The following is a 21,440-nucleotide window of genomic DNA, read 5'->3' on the forward strand; positions in this document are numbered from 1 at the left end:
GGTACTTGAGACATTTAAAAAAAATACACGTCATATGTATTATTGCTACTTAAACATTATATTGCAGTCTTAGTTTCGCAACACCGTTTATAATATGCAATAAGACAAAATGCGTCTATGATGTATTTTCGATCTTTCCATTACAGACAAGAGATCTTTCTCTCCCTCGTCTGTGTGTGAGGGGGCGGGTCAGTTTATACACACGCGGCTGCTGCAACACACACACACACACACACACACACACACACACACACACACGGCGGAGAGAGAACTAAGCGCTCCGAGATGTGGTTAAATTACCCGTCTTGAGGTCGACAATGCCCTTTGCCAAAAGTGAGAAATAATTTATTGCTTTTGGCTATAGAATAGAATATAATCATGTAATGTCATTGTACATGTACAATGAAAGCAAGAAAAGCTTCTCCCTTCAAGTGCAATAACAGTTTAGCATGTAAGGGCGGTAACACAAGCAATTTGTCTAAACATTTAGCAAAAGTGCACCACATCCAGTAATATTTAGGCTCTATTTAAAAAAAAAAAAAAATGTGTTAGTCACACAGGATTTTGTAGGATTTGGAGTCATTGGCCCAACACAAGTTAGTAATCATTGGCAATCAATTACCTTTTTCCATTTACCATTATTATTTTTAATTTCTGCTCGTCTTTATTTTTATTGCAGGTTTTTATATCTGATGTTGGTGTGATGTGGAACAGAACCTTACTCTTTGGGGACCTCATGTTGTTTTGGTAAGTCAATTTATCAAACAAATTCCTTAATCTTCAACTTTTGAGCAAACTATTAGGATTTTCGTTTAGTTCACTCTGCTTAGAGATTCCCTGGCCCAAATGATTTGTTAAATTAAACGGTTACTTTACAGTGCATGGCTTTTTGTAATCAAAGCTGATGCAGATCACCATGACCCAAAGGTGACTGTGAAACACCATCACTAATGTTAAGGTAAGTTATATATATTTCACATGGTGAATGTATGGTGAAATGCCTATTTACTGTACACTTTGAGCTGATACAGAGCAACATGATCATACATTTGAAATGGTGTTTCTGTCCATCTGATAAGTCCAATATTCACTATCTTTTAGCTCTGTTTTTGCTCTCCACCAACTCCTTAGTAAAGTATTTGGCTCTTTAGCTGCTCAATGTTCCGCTGTCTTCACCAGCTATTCTATAACTGTCTGTTTGATTGTCTGAAGAAAACAGCTGCTGCTGGAATTGGGGTTTTCACTTTATACCTCAACATTTTATCCATTGTCAATTTAAAAAAACGACCTTAGATTAATGGAAATACTTTGGTTAGAACACACTGTACACCAATACACATCTTATCAAGGACTTGGTTAATGAGGTCAAAATTCGAATCTATCCTTTAATTATATAGTAGATACAAAATTTCATTACACCAATGGCTGAATGTGCTCTTTGTCTTCTGTCGTTTTGCTTTTGCATAACAGATACATGCTGAATTCCTGCGCATAACGACTATCCCACTTGAAACAGCCTTCATGGCGCAGTTGGACAGCCATCTACCTCAGCTGACATCTGTCTTCCAGAAGAAGGGAGGAGTTGTTGGCCAGAAACTAGCCAAACATCTGGCGATCTTGCAAAAGGTAAATGTGTGTGTATACACTGTTTTATACAAATTGTCATATACTCTGTGGAGCAATTTTATGAAATGTACCGTATAGAGCCCCATTTCCAAATGTAAAGCGTCTTTGGGTTCAAGAAAAGTGCTATAGAAATATAATTTATTATTATTATTTGCCTCACAACAGCCTGGATTACTTGCCAGGTGCAAGAATGCAAGACACATTTCTAAGGATATCTGATCTTAATAAGGCAATAGTGGCATACTGGTTAGAGAAGCAGGCTTGTGACTGGAAAGGTGCAAATTCAATCCCCAGGTGGGGAAAGTAAAAAAGCAGAACCTGCCTTGAGCAAGTCACTTAATCCTCAGTTGCCAACAGATCAGACTGGTTGTACTAGGCAGATTCCAGGTGTGAACTGTGAAGAACAGAGCATTGCTCTTGGTGAAAAGCCCCTGGATGAGTAGAATTTTTAAGAATCGCCCTAACACATTCAGACCTCTGACATTGTAATACATTTAAGTCACAATTATTTAACATACTTTAGTTAGGGCAGTCCATTTACATGTATAATGAAGTCATTGCAATTTTGTTATTATTGATGTATTTAGAAATATTTTAATAATTGTAATTGTTTTACACAGGCAACAAGTGATGTTAACTTTAAAAGGGAAGCAATCCTCAAGGCACTTTGCATCCACCTTGGTGAGGATGATGGACATCTCATTCGGGAGTATATGGTGAGTCATTGTAATTGCATTTGCCAGTCACATGTAGTGTTTTATGATCCTAGTGTCAGGCATCCATTTTAGATAATTATGTTTTACCTTATAAGGAGCATGAAGGTTGAGAATATTTATATGTATGAATGTTGATATTCATCAACAGACTAAAGCATTTCAAACCATCAGCTTGGTTCTTTATACGATGAGGTTGGCTTTATTCATTGTTTTTCTTATTGTCCAATGGAAAGACCATAATCAACAATGTCTTAGTCCATCTGTCAATCCTCTCTGACTTCTGACACTCAGCACCAAGCTTATTGGGTCCTATGTAAATCTTTAAAAACACCTCACACATATTTAGTTTGATTCAGAAATATATACAGTATGACCAGCTTTGTTTTAAGGGATTAATAGGTATGTGAGCAATATTACAAAAAATGTATACGATAAAGTATGTCATTAAAATTACATATATTGAATAAATGCATGTTTTTTCATTAAATATACAGGACATCGAAGGAGATGACGTCACCAGAGACCTGCAGAAATCTACCATGGGCATATGTCATCAACAAGGAGGGTGGAGAACCTGGACATTATGACGACGTTGGGATTTTTGTTGAAGGACTAATCATTCTGGACAACATTGGATCTGTAGCCCGAGCTTGTGCCATCATGCTGGGAGTCATCTATATACTGAACATGGCTTACCCCAAAGAGCTAAGGTACTACTATGAATTCATTCAGAAAGTGCTCTTGCAAATGGATGGTGAAAGGCTTTCCCCCAAAGTCCTTGGACTGAAGAACAAGATACATGCTGGACTGTAGGATTTCTTCAGCCGCTCTTGTGAACCGATGCCATTAAGCATTACAAAAACACCAGTCAAACCTCAAAGGTAGGGAGAAGAATGTGAAAATCTTGATGGACTTAGAAGACATTTATTTCATGTATTAATGTGAGGAATGTTACATTCTCCTCAGCTGTTTAAGTCACATGTCAGGATGTATTCGCTGTCTGTTTCCACTGCATTTTGCTGCTCTCATGGCCTCCACCTCTGCCTATTGTGTCTCTCCCCGTGTGTGTGTGTGTGTGTGTGTGTGTGTGTGTGTGTGTGTGTGTGTGTGTGTGTGTGCGCCAGGTGTCCACAATCCAATCACCTCTGCTATAAGACTCCAGCCCTGACTCCTCCACTTCGCCATATCGTAGACTCTGTAACCACAGTCAGTCTCTAGCTTTGGAAAGAATTCGATTGCGATTCCCTGTTTGACCTGTTTTCTCCTGTGCCTGCAGCTTCAAGCCAGCCTGACTCCAATCTCCTGTCTCCAGACCACCTCCAACGTTGGACCCTGTCCCGCTCCTCCTGGCTCTTCTCCAGGCACTCTCCAACCTGGTCAGACCTCCGTTCCCCTCTCCCTTGGACTCCGTCTAGCTTCCCTGGCCCAGACCCCCCTGCCGAGTATTATTCAATAAACGTTATTATTGTGCTTGAAACTCCTGCCTCCTGTCTCTGCTCTGCTCTGCTCCTGGGTTCCCTGCTAGCCTTAACAGTGGCAAGATTGTACTGTTAAGGCTAGCAGGGAACTCAGGAGCAGAGCAGAGACTGGAGAAAAGAGTTTCAAGCACAATAATAATGTTTATTGAATAATACTGGGCAGGGGGGTCTGGGCCAGGGAAGCTAGACGGAGTCCAAGGGAGAGGGGAACGGAGGTCTGACCAGGGAGAAGAGCCAGGAGGAGCGGGACAGGGTCCAATGTTGGAGGTGGTCTGGAGACAGGAGATTGGAGTCAGGCTGGCTTGAAGCTGCCGGCACAGGAGAAAACAGGTCAAACAGGGAATCGCAATCGCAATCGACACCCTGGACGCCTGACACACACACACACACACACACGAGGTGTAGGCCATGATAGTTGCATGTTGTTTTTATCGAATCAGAAGATGTTTAATACACATGCTTCATGTTACGTCATTTTGTACAAGATAATAAAGTAAGAGTATGTATCAAATATGATGTTTGTTTTATTTTAATATATTGAAAGTTAACATAGTAAAAATGGCTGAAAATGTTTGATTAAATTCAACTTAATTTTTGTATGTAGGAATTAAACTATAGAATTGATCTGAATGTACAAAAAGAAAAAAGGTTACGTTACATAATCCATTTTAGTACACTTAACATGGGTTTAGTGAGTAAATTCTACTCAAAATAGTTGAGCTGAAAATTATCAGTATGATTACATTGAAATTACTCAAAACTAATAAGTACAGTGAACTTAAAAAATATATCTGGATTTAGATACATTTGTTTCGTGCAACCACTTACCTAAATAAAATTAAGTAAATTCAACATAACAATTTTTTCAGTGCGGTTAGAGAAATGAGAACTCCTCTCCTCTGAGCGGTCATTTTAAAGAGACGTCCATTAATGATGACAGGAGGCACAGCAGCCCTCTGTCTGATGGACAGGACTGTTTTTACTTTTAATTCATTCACAGTGCGGTATAATGAGACAATAACAGGCTTTGATGCGGACATTTATATACAATTTCAGAATCAAACAAGTATGAGAGCACCCTCATAGTAACGTAACACAATCAGAGACTGGATATATCACAGCAACATCACTGTTGCCGGAAATACATCCGCGGAGGAGCCGTGGAGGACCCATCAGTATCCTTGATTATAGCTCCTCCAGAGAGCCTCCTCGATGCATTTAGAGAAATTAGATGTCCTTCAACATGGCGCGCTGAAATCCATTTCCGGGTCACTACCCGAGGACCGAGCGCAGGGCCGGCCCTTGGCATAGGCAGTATAGGCGAATGCTAAGGGCGCATCAATCAATGGGAGGCGCCGAAAAAAAGTTAGAAATTAAAAAAAATATTTTTCTTTTTTCTTTTTTGACAACACAACTTCCCGATTTTGGATCAACAAAGTACATCTTGTTATATAACAAGTTTAGCTAGTTCCAGAGTAGATAAACTAGCTAAGTGTGTTAGGTCTAACTCTTAGTGTATTTAATTTTGCTCCACACAACGGTGAACGGTCCGTCACAGCGGAGGATGTTGTGATCCGGAAGAGCTGCGTGTTCTCTGTCAGCAGCAGCTGATCTGATCTCTCTGATCTCTCTCTCGTGTCCGGTTAGACTTCACTCGCGTTGATGTCCAAATCCAGGGGCGCCGTAAGAGGGTGAAAAGTTAGGACGATTCTAAGGGCCCGTGACTGACAGGGGCCCCAAACATTTTTAGAACATTAATTACTGTTTAAGTAACCTTTCATCAATCATCAATAATTAGCATTAATATAAAGGCATATTGATAATGTACTCACTAAACGTACGATTCATTTAACTTATTTTCTTCCAAAAGTTAATTATCCTAAGCATCGAACACCCCCCTCTATTTACATGTAATGGTTTGGTCCTGCCTCCAAATGCTGTGCGGCACCGGCCCTTTCTAGCAGAGAGTGAGAGCATGTGAGGAGCAGGGATGCTAGTACTTACGTGTGTAGCATGTCTCAACGACTAACAAAGTCAGGCTTTCAAAAGAGAAAAGACAGGAGAGAAAGAGAGAGGGACTAAAGGGCGACAGTATGTCACCCAGTTGTTCAAAAGAAATGGTGAGTGTGGTCCATGAGTGGTGGTAATTTCATTTCACTCCTCTTTTAGCTGACATTTAATAAATGCAGGTACATTTTTAGCAGCTATTCAAACTAAATCAGTTGCCTTGTCCCTCCCCCTGGTGCCAGGACCAACAGATCCATATTTAGGCTCTGCAGCCCTGTCCCCCCATAAGGCTTTGCAGTCTTGCCATGCTGTCCATTGAAAGCCAGTTGGCTAGAAAGCTGGACTTCAAGGACTTGATCAGTGACTTTGCCTGTAAGAAGGCTAGGCGCTGGGCTTTTGGTGAGTAACGGAGCCTACACACGGCGGCGTGCGTTGCCGCTTGGCGGTGGGCGTGTCTTGAGCTTGGGGAGTCAACGCGAGCAACGCGACCAACAACCAATCATATGAATGTCCCGCCCCGGACATACAAAGCAAAGCTCATGCTACATCCATGCTGGCTAAATATACTGTCTATGCTTGCTAGCTGTCCATTCAAACGAAGTACACTGGATATAAACTCCCCAAACAGGCGAAAACCTACCAGTTTCACCCACTGTCTCTGCCACCTCCCCCCATGCCTGGCTCCTCCGGTTTGTATCCCTGTATGTAAAGAGGGACTGGTCATAGAGTACTGGGTGATTCCCTACCGCCACGATAATTTTGTCCTCCATTTTTTGACATATGGGAAATAACTGCGGTCTGGCTCTCCCAACATACACGCGGTTTGATTGGCTAGCGCTTGTACTGTCAGATTTGCATACGCGGGATTTGATTGGCTGACGCCTCCGTCGAGGCGGCAAAAGTAGAACATTGCTCTACTTTTGCAGCGAGCACCGTGAGAGAAGCTACGCTTTGCTCCCATAATGCAGTTCGGCGAATTGTGACGTCACCCCATTCAAAGTGAATGGGCAGAAGCGTTGAAGCGGCAACGCACTCCGCCGTGTGTAGGGGCCGTTACGGCCCCAACACACGGCGGAGTGCGTTGCCGCTTGGCAGTGGGCATGTAACGCGACCAACAACCAATCACATGAATCTCTCCTGTCAATTGCATTAAAGGTTTTACATGTCACACTTTACATGATGAACATTTATGACATTAATGTCTATGGTGCTATTTTACACAACATTCCATGCTGGCTAAATACTGTCTATGCCTGCTAGCTGTCCATTCAAACGAAGTAAACTGGATATAAACTCCCCAAACAGGCGAAAACCTACCAGTTTCACCCACTGTCTCTGCCACCTCCCCCCATGCCTCCTCCGTTTTGTATCCCGGTAGGTGAACAGGGACTGATCATAAAGCACCGGGTGATTCCCGACCGCTACGATTATTTTCTCCTCCATTTTTTGTTATATGAGGAAATGAACTGCGGTCTAGCTCTCCCAGCATACACGCGGTTTGATCAACCTGGTCTCACCAGAATGCGTGACTCCACCACGACTCCTTAACACCGCATTGCGTGGTGGAGTCACGAACTTTGCTACATTTACGTGTCTGCACCACGCAAACAACCCCAATGTAAAGTGAATGAGGCTCCTTTGTCGTGGTGCACACACGCATTTCTACAACGTCCAGCAGTGAGCTTGTATTCTATAAAATGTTTTAAAATCTACTTTATAGCTTGTAACTCACGGGAGGCTTCTTTTATTTTATTTGTATTCATAATAATTTGTATTTTTCGTCAGAATGTATTATGGCAACCCTGTCTCCTAAAAATTACGTTCCCACAGAACTAAACTGCATTCTCAATTACGTTTAGCCAGACACGTATTTTCTCCCACGTTACGTTTCTTACGTTTAGCCAGACACGTATTTTCTCCCACGTTACGTTTCTTATGAACGTATCTTAAATACGTTTATTTTCTACATATCTTTGCCATTTATTGTCTTGCTTATTATAATGATAATAGTCATTTATAAAGTCATTTTAGAGCACACATGTGAAATCAGTAGGCGAGGCTGTAATTTCGCCAGCTGTTACTCTCATGAGCGAGGCAGAAAATAATAGTTTTAACATGCCAAAAAGCTGCTGTGTCGTTTATTGCACCTCAAACATTACAACAAATCCAGAGTTAAGTGTTTCTGTACTTCCTCTAAGAAGAAAGGACAGTAACAGAAGATCTCTGTGACGCCAGATGTGGTGTTGTTAATGTGATATGATATCCGGGAAAAAATTCAGTTTAGGATGGCCGAAGACACTACACTACCCATAATCCCCAGCTATCGTTTGGGACTACAGTCCCGTTGACAAACCCCGTGATTAATCTTCAAGCTCTGGGATTGGATGTTGGAGTGGCAGTACGCCAAGATTACGCCGAGCGTCAAGCTCTTTCAAATGGAACGAAACCACGGCAGACTATTCAAAACTGGACTCACATGCTGGCTATTGTGTTTCGCAACATGTTCTCTATGGCACGTCTCTACTGGGAATTGTAGTTTTAAAAGACGTTTTCGTTTTTCCCAAAATTGGAAGTTGACAGTATTAAATTGTGTACAGCCCTGGAGGTTTAGGCGATAGGAAACAAATTGGTGTGTACAAATTTAAAACATGTAATTACTAAATGGGTGAACATCGCTTGTATCCATAATGGGCAGCATTAATATATACCCACATGACAGCTCATTGTTACTTTGTAATTCTACTCCACTACAATTCAGAGGTTAACCTGGTATTTTTACTCCACTACATTTATTTGAGTTACTTTGCAGATTCTGTTTAATGATGTGAAATATAAACAACCCTTAAAGCAGACTTTAGTTACACCTGAGTAAAATTCAGGTAAGGTGATTGTCAAGTGCCAACAATCAGGAGAGATATTTGATAGTTGGTGCTTGAGAAGACTAAACATTTATCTGCAGATCTCTACAAAGTATATTAATTACTCGTTATTCTCTACTAATACTGTATATATATATATATATAAAACTGTATATAATTGCTATTTTGCACATCCCTTTCAAGATTTCAAGATTTTCTAAGGTTTATTGACATATCATATACACAACTACGGTGTAGTTATGCAATGAATGAAAAACTTGGGTCACAGGTTCCTCAACAGTGCATTACAAGACATCTATTAATATGTGTGTATACCTCCACCATGAAACTGTCAAATTCTGCACATTTCTTATACTATCTACATACATAAGAAGTATAATTCATATGTATAATATCAATTAAAATAAGTCCTTCAACATAGTTAACATTGCAGGAAAGCAAAAATCAAATCAATCAAATCAAGTTTTATTTATATAGCACATTTATAAACGATTTATGGTCGAGCCAAAGTGCTGTACATATAATAAAATTAGCCTACAGTAGAGACACTTTACAGCAAATACAACAGCACAGATTGTTCAGAATATCAGTATGAGAAAAAAACGACACCCTCTACCCTCAAAGCAATATATTAGACATTAAGTACTTTGTCAGGCTTGATATTTATCTGTAGATAGATAGATAGATATAGATAGATAGATAGATAGATAGATAGATAAGATAGATTGGATCACTACACAGAAGATGCATGATGAGAAAAATACTTTTCATTTCCATTTCCGTTTTGTTGTCCGTTTACACTTTAATACCCGCTTATTTTGTAGTTGGTATGTATATTATTTAATAAAAAAATCTGCTGCTTATGTTATTTTTTTTGTTATAGCATTTTATAAATGATAATATTGGTGTTAATGTTCACTTTATTTTAATTTAAGAGGACATGTATATATTTAAGTTATATTTATTTAGATTTTTGAATGTTCCATTCAAAAATGTTATTAAAAAGGCATGTACACCATAAAAGATTACTATTGAGGTCTATTGTCAGGAATGTTAGTGTTATATCAAATAGTGAATTCTACTGCAGTAGAATGTTGCACGTCTGCACAGTGTTATATTTTCACAGCTCAGTGTCAGTAAATATTGTGCAGTTAGTATTGGACTACAAGATAGATGCAAGCCTGTACAGGTAGAGTTATTTAAAGCATAAATGAGTCGGTTGGGTTCTGGAGGTATGGTTACAGCATTGTGCTTGGTTGGCGTGGCCTGGGCCTGGTGGTGGGGCCCAATGTGATATCTTTTCATGGGGCCCAAAATCCCTGGCGTTGCCCCTTTCCAAATCTATCAGATCTAGCTAGTTCTTGTTAATTATATGACTGCCTGCTTATCAAAGGACACCTAAACAATAAGCGTTGCTTGGCAACGGCGTGTGGCCGCAAGTATAGCGCAGCATTATGCATGTATATGAGGGGTCAAAATCCCATGCTCATAAAATGCTCATATATTTTTTTCTCTTCATTCCCCACGCCCCAACATAAATAAATAAATATACCAATTTTAGGAAAAGTAACGACGTTTGAGCAGTGTGCGTTTTATATGAACAGAGTTACACATATTTCAAAACGTGAAGTGTAATAACTGCAGTTGCCTCCCTGTCAGAATGACGAAGGTCCTCAGGGAAGCCCATGTTTCTCACTACATTGTACAACTTATTAAAAAGATCAGTTCAATGCAACTAATGTCGTCTTAGTGTTAGTGCATGATGTTAAAATTGGTTTGCCATGAATTTAGTGATGGATTGTAAACATTTTAATAGCATTTAAGTGTTTCTCAGTTACAATGTTGTTGTTTTAATAAATGATGGTGCAGCGCTGTAGGCTACTGTACCTCTTTATATAGGCATTTTTTCCTTAACAAATCGTTTTTGCTCTGATCAGGGGGTACTTGGCTGAATCTTTTTTTCAAAGGGGGTACATTATTGAAAAAAGTTTGAGAACCACTGTCTTATAGTATAAAATACTATATGACAGTAAAAAAAAGTTGTTCAACTTTAACCCCGAGAGACCACGGTACCGGGGCCCTCCTGCAACATCTTGCAGGAAACAGTGTCTGAGGGCATGTTCATTTAATAAACTATGAATGTTGTATATCCATGTAACGGGAAGAAACTCATCTAACTGATCATTTAAAAAAAAAAAAATCAAAAGAAACCCCACAATGCTAACTCTGAGCCTCTGAATTAGCAACGAGCGAAACATGCTAACAGATGACTGCACTGAAATTCACTCACAAAACCTTATTGTTTATCTTTGCTGCACATCCAACCCATCGTTTCACATCGTGAGGTGACACAGAATCGAATTCATTATCACTCAATTATACGAACTCTTGGAGATAATAACAAAAACAGACATCAAAACATATGGCGCTAGGTAGCTAAAAACGCTAACATGGCTCACCTGTGTCGTAGTCTGGTCAAAAGTGGTATGGAATTAAAACAATAAAAACGCTGCTGAAGTTAATCCATAGGTTAATCCAATGTATCTGTGTCCCTTTGAAATGATTTCTGATAATCCATGAGCAATAAACCTGCTTTTCGGTTTCCAGATGTCAGAGCTAGAGCTACTGTATAGCTCTATAGCTTCACTCATGCAAAACTGCGTCCGCGAAGCCCACACCTTTTTGTTTTAGACTGTGTGTGAGTTGGGAGATTCCCCTTCGATTATATTGGCTCTAATGGTAAGAAAGAGATGTCAATCACCAAAATCGACCAATGGGTTCCAGAGAAATGGTAAAACCCCCATTTCCACCCAAATCACCTCAGAGGTGGAGTTTTTTTTGCTAAACCTCTCTAAAAAGGTCAAATGTCACTTGTTTTGCATCAATCTTGATACAGGGTACTTATTATATGTTGTACTTTGGATTCCTAAAGCTTTTAGTCTACCTTACCATTATCCAAGGGTAGTTTTCCTTATAAGTAAAAAAGAATCTTTGGACGGACACTATAATTTACAATTTTTTACTATGTTCAATCTGAATTTTCTTTAAAATAAAAAACATCTATATTGATTCTGACTTTTCTACATCCAACTCACAGGTTTATCATTACTTTGAGAAAATCTGCTGAAAAGAAAATCTGCTTACAGTTCTGTTTCATATCGTGTTGAGAGATCTATCCATAGATCTCCTAATGTTGCTCTCAAAGTGCACCAGATTGATGCTTTTAACTTCAATATTAAAAAAAAAAATCTTCCCGGGGGTGCATGCCCCCGGACCCCCCCAAGAGGAGGTTAGGTCCACCCCACTTAAATCATGTTCAAATGGATAGGATACTAAATACATTTGCACATGGGCGTCGCAGCCATTATATGAGGGTGGGACAAGTCCCCCCCACTTTTTCAAATGATTAGTTTAGACCCCCCCACTTTTACTATGCGGAAAGTCCGTGAATCGGTCAATCCACTCGCCGCACTTTGTAGAGCGCTTCAGTGCTTCATTATCAAATCCATTCCACTTGCTTATTGAGAGAATGCCCAAATCAATGAAACTCCGTACCATGCTCCGCTCCACACATCCGATCACTTCTTCATTTCATTCTCTCTACCCCTTTCCAAACATAACAAACTAATCTCTTCTCATCCTGCACTTGTCCGCCGTAACCTTCGCTCCCTCTCCCCCTCTACCTTTGCCTCATCGGTGCTCTCAGCCCTCCCTTCCTCTGACTCGTTCCAACTCCTGCCTCCAAACTCTGCTGCAGAAACTCTCCTCTCTACTCTCTCATCCACTCTGGACTCTCTCTGTCCTCTCACATCTCGGCAGGCTCGTCAGTCCCCTCCTGCTCCCTGGCTAAATGATGCACTCCGTGCTAATAGAACCGTCCTTAGGGCAGCAGAGCGGAAACGGTGGAAATCCAAACACCGTGACGACCTCCTAACCTATCAGGCTCTCCTCTCCTCTTTCTCTGCTTCGATCTCTCAGGCAAAAAGCACTTTCTTTCAAGATAAGATCCAATCTTCCTATTCCAATCCTAAAAAACTATTTTACATCTTCTCCACCCTCTTGGACCCTCCAAAAGCCCCTCCCCCCTCCTCACTTCTGTCAAGCGACTTTGTTACCCACTTTGAAAAAAAGGTTGATGATATTCGCTCTTCTTTTTCACTCACCGCTGGGTCACCAGACCCTCCTTCCACCAACACACTAACCTCCTTTTCCCCTCTCTCTCCAAGTGAGGTTCTTACCCTCATTACCTCTGCCCCCCCTACCACCTGTCCTCTGGACCCTATCCCTTCAAACCTCCTTCAGACTATCGCTCCTGATATTCTACCGTTTCTCACCCATTTCATCAACACTTCTCTAACTTCTGGTCACTTTCCAAACAGTCTCAAGGAGGCAAGAGTAAACCCTCTCCTAAAGAAACCCACTCTCAACCCGTCTGATGTTATAAACTACAGGCCTGTCTCTCTCCTCCCGTTCCTGTCTAAATCACTTGAACGCGCTGTCTTTAAACAACTCTCCTGTTATCTCAATCAGAACAACCTTCTGGATCCGCACCAGCCTGGTTTCAAGGCAGGTCACTCCACAGAAACTGCTCTCATTGCTGTCACGAAGGAACTGCACACTGCCAAAACTGCATCCCTCTCCTCTGTCATCATCCTGTTGGACCTGTCTGCTGCATTCGACACGGTGAATCATCAGATCCTCCTTCGCACTCTCCAAAAACTTGGAGTTTCAGGCTCTGCACTTTCCCTCCTCACCTCATACCTGAAAGACCGTACCTACAGGGTGACTTGGAGAGGGTCTGAGTCCGACCCTTGTCAATTAACTACAGGGGTCCCTCAGGGCTCTGTTCTTGGTCCCCTCCTCTTCTCCCTGTACACAAACTCGCTCGGATCAGTCATTAGCCCGCATGGTTTTTCTTACCACTGCTACGCTGACGACACCCAATCAATTCTGTCCTTTCCCCGCTCAGAGACCCAGGTCGTTGCACGCATCTCTGCTTGTCTAGCTGACATCTCTCAGTGGATGTCTGCTCATCACCTCAAGCTCAACCTTGACAAGACTGAGCTGCTCTTCCTTCCGCGAAAAGATTGTCCCACTCTTGAACTAACAATCAACATCGGCACCTCAGTTGTTTCCCCGACTCAGACTGCAAGGAATCTGGGTGTGACCCTAGATAACAATCTGTCCTTCACTGCAAACATCGCTGCTACAACCCGTTGCTGCAGATACACGCTTTACAACATCAGGAAGATACGTCCCCAGCTGACACAGAAAGTGACTCAGGTTCTGGTCCAGGCTCTCGTCATCTCACGCCTAGACTACTGCAACTCCCTCCTGGCTGGTCTACCTGCATGTGCCATCCGACCTCTGCAGCTCATCCAGAATGCAGCGGCTCGTCTGGTCTTCAACCTTCCTAAATTGTTCCACACCACTCCGCTCCCTTCACTGGCTTCCGGTAACTGCTAGAATCCACTTCAAGACACTGGTACTTGCTTACCATGCTGCGAATGGATCTGGCCCTTCGTACATCCAGGACATGGTTAAACCGTACACCCCAGCGCGTGCACTACGCTCTGCATCAGCCAAACGACTCGCTGCACCCTCGCTGTGAGGGGGACCCAAGTTCCCATCGGCGAAAACACGTGGGTTTGTTGTCCTGGCTCCAGGATGGTGGAATGAGCTCCCCATTGACATCAGGACGGCAGATAGCTTGCACATCTTCTGGCGCAAACTGAAAACTAATCTCTTTCGACTCCACTTCGAGCGATAGAACTATTAACGAAGCACTTTTATACTAATAAAGGACTGGCTTATCTAAAGCCAGTTGAGTAGCACTTGAAATGTTTGGCTCTATGAAACCTGATGTACTTATATGATTCTGTTTTCTTCAAGTTTGTATTTTGTTGGTCGAACGCACTTATTGTAAGTCGCTTTGGATAAAAGCGTCAGCTAAATGCAATGTAATATAATGTAATGTTTTCACTGCTACTTTGTACCAAGGCAGATTCTCACATAGCGCACGCATGTTCAAGGAGTGTTGCCATTAGGGCTGAACAACATACCGTGTCATGGTGATAACCGCGATATGCGCATATTCACACCACAGGGACGTGCGGTTTTATTCATTTAAAAAAAAATGCTAACGCACTTTAGCACAGAATTCAAAATAAACATACCCTTATTACTTATCGAAACTGCACATACAATATATCCGATTAAAGCTGAGACTCCACAGATTATTTAAGTATAGTATCTGTAATGGCAATTTCCTTTTCCTATGTCCTATATATTTTTGCCGTTACTTTCACAGAAGGGATGAAAAGTGATCCAGACGCAGACACAAACAGATGATTTTCCGGTCCTTAGTTGTGGTTTATGATGATGTTTATTCGTCTTTACATACCAGGGTTAATTTAGCGTTCTAGTGATTCTATGAGCATCTGCCGGGCTGGTGGAATCGGTATGCTCTTCTCCTACTGTGTCCACCCATCTCCTGTCACCTATGACCTCCTTATATACACCCGGTGCAGCTAAACCCCGCCATACAGTGTTCATAAATAATATTGCACTATACATATAATTTAAATAAACTGACACACCAACATCACCCACAAAATGGCTCCTACAGTATCTAAGCGATCCGATTAAAACGAGAAAAAACGCGGCTGAATCGGTTGATCCATAGGTTAATAATGTATCTGTGGCTTTGAAGCAATTGTTTATAATCCATAATTCCATTTTTATGTAAAAAACGGAGCACAAAAGTTAGCTGCTAATGGTAGCTACCAGAGTGTATGCAGCTTCCGGTTTTCACTCCTTATTTGGTCATGTGTGTATTAGACTGCCGCATAGCCAAGACCGGAAGCAGCAGCCACTTTGGTGGCTACCATTAGCAGCTAACTTTTGCTCTGCGATTTTTACATAAAAATGGAATATGGATTATAAATGAAATAATTAACCGATTCAGCCGCGTTTTTTCTCGTTTTAATGCCATTGAACCAGTTTTTTGATCAGATTGACAGCTACGGTGAGATGATCTCCCCTAGAAGCTCCGTAAAGGTACGTGTTGTGATGTCTGTGTTTGTTTCCCCTGTCGCCAGTTTGGATGACTCAGTGATGATACTATATACCTAAATAATCTGTGGAACCTCAGCTTTAATCGGATATCTTGTATGTGCAGCTACGATAAGTAATAAGGGTACTTTTATCTTGAGTTCTGTGCCAAAGTCCGTTAGCATTTTTCGCTCAGGGGTCATTTAGATGCTTCTTATGAGACTTGTGTTTTGTTTTGGTAAAAATGGTTTGTATCGTCAGTTAGCTGAGATTATTTCCGTTAATCTGGTATAACACATGAATAGGTTCTTAAATATTAAGATCCCCTGAGACACAGTGTCGTGAAAAAAAAGTAAAGTACCCGCCGGGACCTTGGGGCTTAACAGGTTAAAAAAAACAGGGGAACAAAAAACCGCAATGTCAGTTTTTTTCAATATCGTGCAGCCCTAGTTGCCATAGTTGGACAGCTCAGATCTGTTGTATGAAGCGATGCCGGTAGCGGAGGTAAGGCACACACCAAATGTTCAGGAAATGGTTAATACAGCGAAAATCAAAGCTGACGATCTCTTGGTTTGATATGTTTTCTCACCCAGACAACATGGACATAAGAACATTTCAAAGAAGAGGAAAGTAAGTCTTCAGCTGGTAGCAGTTAATCAGTTAACAGTGATGGCGGCCGCAGCGTCTCACTTCTGGAGAGGAGTTTCGTCTTTATGTCATGATAGAGAGATTCAAATACTTAAGATGACTTAAGTTTAGATGAGAAAAGGCATCGAAATGCCAGGTGTGACGGGGTTCATTTTGTCCGTTCACAAACACTGGCCTAGTCGGTTGGGTTACGCTCCAAACAACTTTATTCTTAACAGCAACAAAAAAATAACGAAACAGCACACCTTAAACAAACAAAATAAAAATCCAAAACAGGCCGTCCATCACTCATTCAGAGTAAACATGTTCTGTTGATGCCTTCTCTGCAACAAACTCCCAAACATGTCCCAGCTGTTGCCTTTACTGCAACATTCTTCTGAGTGATCCCTTCCAGGGCCAAACCCCGTCCCTTTTGAGCTCATAGCCCCTCCCACAGGCTTACCGTCAACAGGTGACAACAATTAAACTTCAAACCACATTTCAACATAAAAATCCGACCCAAACATAACAGGTTAACCACCTCTTAACATAATCATTTAACAAATTAACAAACACACAATAAATAATAAATTGCATGGCTCCTTTTTAGGAAGAGAGCAGGAAATGTTTGGTGTGTAGTGTGTGTGTGTGTGTGTGTGTGTGTGTGTGTGTGTGTGTGTGTGTGTGTGTGTGTGTGTGTGTGTGTGTGTGTGTGTGTGTGTGTGTGTGTGTGTGTGTGACTGTGTGTGTGTGTCTGCTGTCAGTGGTGGAGTCGGTCACTCATGTGATCCGCTCCATCACACCAGGTCACTAGTATTTATCATGTAAACAGGGAACATGAATAACCCGATCTCTCTGTGCTCATGTAAACACCATATCCCCAATAGGATCATAACCGGGATAATACTCATAAATGGCTTACTGATGTCCATGTAGACGCAGTCAGTGTGTTTTACTGGAGCCTCAGTTCGATAAGAGATTATTTTCTGAGTTCTTTAATTTAGGTACTCTCTCTCAAAATGGTAATGTGCATTATGTTTCCATTATACTTCTTATCATTCAGAAGCTTTTTGTGTGTGTTTATGTTTTACTGAGTGCTTATAGGCAATTTCCATCCCAGTATTCAGTTAACTATTTATTTTCTATGCACATTACATAGACTAGCTAATATTCTACCTACTGCTTGGGACTTTGAGTCTTCAAAATGTCCAATGCCACAGACTGGGACTTACTTTAGAGTCAGTTGTATTTACATTCAGTATGACTTGTTATGATTCAATGTGAAAGAGTATACTGCTCAATAAATAGTTATCACTTCACCACCACTCTTGACATCTAGGCGCTTGAGAGTGAGTCAGAGGCAGAACACAGGGACAGTGGAGAGAGGTCCATTGCTGAGGTGAGTGATGAAAGGGAAATGACAGTTTAGAGTACATTTTGGTGTGGACTCTCATCCCAGAATTTTAAGGAAATCAGTGGGGATATTGAACAGGAAACATTTCAGTCAAGGGGCATCATGTGACCAATATAGACAGAAGAGCAACATTTAAGTCAATGATACCATTCCTAGGTGAACTTAACATCTGTATGGAGTCAGATCAGTCTCAATATGAATAAATGCTCACAGGAGTCACAAATGTATTTTGCGATTTATATATAAATGACTCTCCACAACAATATCTCTCAATGCACTCACAAATATTTATTGTTGTATATAAATGTGCAAAAAATGGGCATTTAAACTGCTTTTTATTCATTCAAAGACGGCTCTGAATTAATAATCAAATATGTTTCCTTTCTTTACTACTGGATGAAATTACAAAATGTACCCATCATTTTCCTCATGCTAGTATAGCCACATAGAAGTATCAAACCACCTGTTAAAATGCACCAGAATACAGGACATTTATTTATTTATTCGTGGTGGGGGACCCCCACCGTTAAAAATGTCCCCCCCACATTCAGGATGCTTCCTACGCCCATGCATTTGCACACATCTTGTGTCCATATCTTTCTGTTTTGGTGGTCATGCCACAACCGTGCATGCATGTGCAAGTCATAGTGAGTGTCTGCATAAAATCTATAGGGCAACAAATTGGTCAGGGCCGGTGTCGGTATACACGATGTGTTCGGGGTACACGATGTGTTCGGGGTACACGATGTGTTCGGGGTCCATCTCTTACCAGTGACGTCACGACGTCAATGATGTCACGCATTGTGATTGGCTGTACGGTAATTTACCCACGCTGTCTATAAAACAGTTTCCTGAATTTTCATGCCCAAAGCCAAGCACTAGGCCCTGGGTAAATTAAGAGGCTGATCTGGGGCACTTTTGTCCACTTTCCCTGGTGCTAGAAACTCAAGTCAGGCATCCCTGGAATCGTCTCAGAGAGTAGATGATCAGTGGGGCCTTCTTTTTACTGAAACATGATGTTTCGATGTATATTTCCATTTAAAATGCTAACCGCTAGCCGCAAAGCTAGCATCTCAGCCACACGCTAGGAGTAGTATTGTAAACATAATTATGTAAATAACCCAATTTGTGTTCTGTGAAACGGCAAAGGCTTCTATGGAAACAACATCACGGAGAAAAAAGTCATATCTTCTACATATTATAATAACGGACAAAGTAAAGAATGAAGTGTAGGCTATGTTTAAATGTTCGGAATTTGACCGTGTATGATGGTCCTCTTGAGTTGCCGTACAGCCAATGGCGTACAGCCATTGCTCCGTTTTCATGTTTTTTTAACATGTTTTTCACAAACATTTTCACACGCTAGGAGTATAGGAATACTTCAATTCGGTTCGTCATGATCTGAATGATGTGATTTGCCCCCGAGCACCCCTGGGTAAATGACCGTACAGCCAATCACAATGCGTACAATGCGTGACGTCATTGGTAAGAGACGGCCCCCGAACACATCGTGTACCCCGAACACATCGTGTACCGACACCGGCCCTGAGTCGAGGGGGGGGAATTAGAGAATTGAGAAGCCTTTCAGGCTGCACCATGGATACATAATAAGAACTGGATACAGCGTGGGAGGCGGGGTCTCGTTCTTTCCTATGATAGCTGCGCATGAAGTCAAAATGGCCCAACTTTTGAGAGAGCGAAACGTCACAGATTACCCGTCATGCCTGGCTGCCAGAGCATAAAAACGAGAAGAACCCGTATGTGCGCTCACGAGCATGCGCCCCTTAAGCCCCCCGAGCTCCCACTCTCGGCCATGCTCTCGGCTCGCTAGAATGAATGGAGAGAGAAAATAAATATAGATTCGGCTTTTAGTGCATTTTACAACTTTAAGGACCGAATGATTCTAATAATGGCTATAAAATAGTTAATACTGAAAAAAATATTATCCACCGATTTAAAGACGTCTCTTTCCCCATCGGAAAAAGTTGTTTTGGGCCGGGTGAGGTCAAGGACTGATACGGAAGTTGCAGTACCGCCGTTTGGACACAACGAATGTTGGGCACAGAGTCCGGCACACTTCCTGGGGGCTTGGACTGCACCCACAACGTTTTTATCAGTTGTCCCGCATCCCACAAATTGAGACTATGTCCCGCATTTGAGTGACAGTCGCGCAGAAAGGCTGTGACTGTAATTTACCAACTTCATTATTTTTAAAAGGGTTACGAGGGTAACCGCTAGCTACAGCTTTCACTAATTTATATCATCATAGTAAACTGTGATGAGCAAAATCAGTGGTTCTAGACCTTTGTTTCAAACCCCCTAAGAGGGTACCTTAGTTAGCAAAACTGGCTATATTGTTGTGTCATATTTCAAAAAATGTAATTTATTTGATGAGATTAATATGGTGAGATATCAGCAGCCAATGACATGACATGACAATGCCTATATTGTAGGTTGCTGGTTGCTAGTAGCATTGGCAGTAGGCCTATAGGAATAGTTGCGCCATACTTATTCAAATGACAGAACTTTGCTGGACAGAAGCTACGTCGGCAACCACTCAGTGTCTCAAAAAACATGTTTTTTGAAAGCTGGTTGGCAGTCTTTGTTGCTTTTGAACCGAGCCAGACCAGCTGTTTCCCCCTGTCTTTCAACTTAGCTAAGCTAACTGGCTGCTGGTGTTAGCTTCTTATATATCGAACATGTCACATTTAACTCTGCATGGAACCAAGGAGGCTATTCTTTAAAAAACGAATTAAATACTGGATACTCTATAGTTGTTTAGCCCCTTTGTGTTTTGTGTCTCTCTGTAGTTGTTTTGTTTCCTATTTAAAGTCATTTTGTGGTTCTACAGAGTTGCTTTGCGACTGTTTGTAGCCATTTTTATTTTGCGTGTGATTGCTTTGCCCCTTTTCGTGTAGTGGTTGTGAGTTTTTTTGTGGCCTTTTTGCAGCTGTTTTAAGTCTCTTTGTACTAACTTTGTGTATCTCTGTGACCATTGTGTGTCTATTTGCAGCTGTGTTATGTGTCTTTGTGGTCATATGGCATCTTTTCCTGTTTGGTATACAGGTAAATGTGACATTATATAAGTGAAGGCCTGGGGGGTTAGAGGCCTGACAGTATCTGTAGGCCTGTGCCCAGTATGCACAGAGACATGCCACCTCCCAAAACTCTCCAAGAATAAGCTGATGATGATTGGGTGTTAATCAGAATTGACTTAAGAGGATGAAAGTAATCTCTCTGTCCTGACTCCTGACCCTGAACCTCTTCTTCCCCCCCTGAGATTTCCTCTCGTCTTTAATGTCTCGTCTTTATTTTTATTCTCTCCTCTTCTTTGCAGTCCCTCTTTTAGTCTACAAATCTGCCACAGGTCTTGCCCTCTCCCTTTTCATTACCTCTGCCTACTGAATCATTCAATTTCATCATTTTCTTCCCATGAATCATCTGCCCAGTGTGTAGCAGGGCCGCTCTGACTGCAGGAGGCGCTAGTGGTGTCTGCACCCCCCCCACCTCTATCTCTATCTCCATCCGCCCCCTCCACTGTGTCTGTGACCCCCCTTTCTCCATCTCCCAGCACTGCAGAAGAGGACTCTTTCTCTACCCCCCCCCCCCCCCCCCCCCCCCCCCCCCCCCCCCCTGTACT

The 21,440-nt window shown here is 41.7% G+C and overlaps 1 long non-coding RNA gene across 1 annotated transcript; it reads left to right on the forward strand.

The window, feature by feature from the left end:
- The first annotated feature begins 689 nt into the window (after positions 1-689).
- LOC117547676 lies at positions 690-3,542 on the forward strand. Its single transcript, XR_004569220.1, has 4 exons — positions 690-747; positions 1,471-1,626; positions 2,247-2,342; positions 2,837-3,542. It is a non-coding gene; the product is annotated as an uncharacterized LOC117547676 (long non-coding RNA).
- Positions 3,543-21,440: the final 17,898 nt, after the last annotated feature.

This window comes from Gymnodraco acuticeps, unplaced genomic scaffold (assembly GCF_902827175.1).
Source record: "Gymnodraco acuticeps unplaced genomic scaffold, fGymAcu1.1, whole genome shotgun sequence".
NCBI classification, from domain to species: domain Eukaryota; kingdom Metazoa; phylum Chordata; class Actinopteri; order Perciformes; family Bathydraconidae; genus Gymnodraco; species Gymnodraco acuticeps.